Consider the following 2,704-nt stretch of genomic DNA (forward strand, 5'->3'; position numbering starts at 1 on the left):
ACCAGGAGCGGCGGCGAAAAGCTGGAACGAACGCCTGGCCAAAGTCAAGCAGAAACTGGGCTTTTGGAGCTTGAGACACCTGAGCACTGAAGGAAAGGCTCTGGTGCTCAGGAACGACGCACTGCCCGTGCCGCAGTATGTGACACAGGCCTGGCCACTCCTGGCCAACGTAGCACGGGCTGTGAACAGCATGGTTTTCCACTTTGTTTGGCACTCAAAGATGGACAGGGTGAAAAGGACAGTCATGCACAAGGAGCATCGCAAGGGAGGGAAGGCAGTCCCTGACATCCCGACAATCCTCAGAGCCTTCTTTGTGTGTGGCTGCGTCCGAATAACCCTGACGAACGAGAACAAGGACCACTCAGCTTACAGGGTCTTCCGCTTCTTCCTGCTCCCAGTATGGAGAAGACTGGGATGGGATAAGTGGGAGAATGCAACAATGTTCAACTGGGACCTCCCCTGGTACTACAAGGAGATTGAGAAGTTTGTGGTGGAATTTGGGCTGAACTGTGTCACACCAAGCCTATGGAAGCCCAGGACAATCCACAGACTAATCAGGTCCAGGGACACCACAGAACCAGTGAGCGACCTGCCACCTGCTACAGCAACAAGGGTGTGGGAAAATGTATCCTCCCCATCCCTAACCAACAGACACAAAGACATTGCATGGATGGCCGTGAAAGGGGGACTGCCAGTCCGGTCATTCATGCACAGCAGGGGCCTGTGCCCACACAGAGAATGCCCAAGGGGATGCCCTGCAGAGGAAACTACATACCATCTGTTCTGGGCCTGCCCTTTTGCCCAGAGACTGCGGGGAGCCTTAAAACAAGAAATGGAAGCCCACATCCCATACCCAAACATCACTCACCACTCTGTGCTGTATGGGCTGTTTCCAAAGACACACTCAGTGGAGGCCATCCAAGGATGCTGGAGAATCCTCTGCTGCGTAAAGGACATCCTCCTGCATGCCAGGACCCGACTGGTGACCAACGGGGAGGTGGTGAGCAGGGAAGCGTGCCGCCGAATGGTACTCAACCTGCTGAGAGACTACACAGACAAGGACAACAAGGAGGGTGAGAAGGAGGAAGAACTGTAAACCCTAACCCCTCCTTCCCACTGAACTCCCCACACTGCCCCAAGAAACCAAACCCCCTTTACTACTTATTTCATATGTAAACTGACTGTGTTGTTAAAATGTGATTTGAAACAAAGTTGAAGTGGACTGCCCTTCCTAAGGGAAGAGGTACCACTCTTTAAAAACCTATGTATCGCCTACTTAAAGCACTTAATAAAGGTTTTTGAAACTTAGCAAAAAAAAAAAAAAAAAAAAAGGTGATTCTCCCAGGGTGAGGCTCATCCATTGCACTTCGGATGTGCTGACCCCTGCGATGTCCCCAAATGCGGGATACTCGACTGCAGAATTTCTGGTAGTGGGGGACTGCGTTCGCGCTTTCCCCTGATCTTTGGTGTCAAAAAAGAAAAACAAAAAAGTTAGTTTGCAGCACACTTAGCCGTTGTTCCAGCTTGCTTCTGGGGGCTGCAGGAAGCTGGAAATGGGGCTGGGCAAGGGGGAGTGGCATGCAAATTTAGGAGCCTGGGGAGTGCTGGGATAGCTGCCGCCTCCCACACAGGGGGCCTATCCAGAGAGAGGAAAGTAGGCCCGGGCTAGGTGACAGGTCTGTCCCTTTCAGCTGCACCCCAGGGCCTGAGGACTGGCTGCCAGCCTGTAGCCCTCACCCTTGCCTTCCCAGGCTCAGCCTCTGGTTGAGGCCCTGAGGCCTGGGCCCAGCGAGGGCTCTGCCGCGTTTGGGAGCGTTCGGGAAAGCGTGAGGGGCTCAGGGCGAGAAACCCTGCCCCCACACAGGCCTTTTCCCTGGCCTTGGCCAACAAAAGCGCTGACTAGCCCTAGAGTAGGGCTTAGCAGCAGTTCTGTAAGCGCAGAAGCCTCAAACTCTGCTTCTGGGCCTGCTTTCCACCTGGTGAGCCCACCTGTCAGCTTGCTTGCTGTACTCTACGCTTGCGTCAATTCTCAGCAATGGACAGGATAGTGAAAGCAAAGCCCTGATTGGCTCTGCTGGCAGGCGTGGTCATGCAGATTTTGCTGGCCGGCCGAGGCTTGTGGGAAGCAGCTTTGGCTAGGCAACCCCATGCCCAAAGGGACTGAGGGGCCTTGGCTGGTCACTTTGCGCCCCCACGCCCATGCTCTGCCCCACCTCAGGCCATGCCTCTGTGGATGGCACCCTCGCTCTGCAGGGAGATGCCAAGCAAGCCCCCCTTGCCCTGTGCCCTTCCAGCTCATACTTACCTGGCAGGGGAGACACCATGGTGACGTGGTTGTTTTCTCTGTGGTATCAGAGGAGGAGGTTCCAGTGTGTGGAGCTCTTTTCTTCAGCGTGAAATCGGGGAACTTTCCAGAAGGGATCTCTGCGAAGATGGCGGCTAATTGAGCGCGCTGAAATGCCGTGAGGTTCTCAGCAGTTGAAGATATCAAGGTGGATGGATTGTTGTTCAACCGCTCAGTGCTGCAAAAGGAACTTGGATTCAGACCTGATCAGATTGACTACCTGTTTACTTTTCCTGGAGGTAAAGTCTTTGAAGTGATTTTCACCACCTTTGCTTTGTTTGAACAATGCCTCAACCGCTTTAAAGAAAGAAATGACTCTGCACCTTTGAAAGTGTTTTCCATCAATGCCTTGACTCAGCC

General features: G+C 53.6%; 1 non-coding gene across 1 annotated transcript; it reads left to right on the top strand.

Moving 5' to 3' along the window:
* Window positions 1-1,301: 1,301 nt before the first annotated feature.
* On the top strand, window positions 1,302-1,459 carry LOC138288682 (U1 spliceosomal RNA). The gene has a single exon (XR_011202535.1). It is a non-coding gene; the product is annotated as a U1 spliceosomal RNA (small nuclear RNA).
* Window positions 1,460-2,704: the final 1,245 nt, after the last annotated feature.

The sequence above is a fragment of the Pleurodeles waltl genome, chromosome 4_1 (genome assembly GCF_031143425.1).
Source record: "Pleurodeles waltl isolate 20211129_DDA chromosome 4_1, aPleWal1.hap1.20221129, whole genome shotgun sequence".
NCBI lineage: Eukaryota > Metazoa > Chordata > Amphibia > Caudata > Salamandridae > Pleurodeles > Pleurodeles waltl.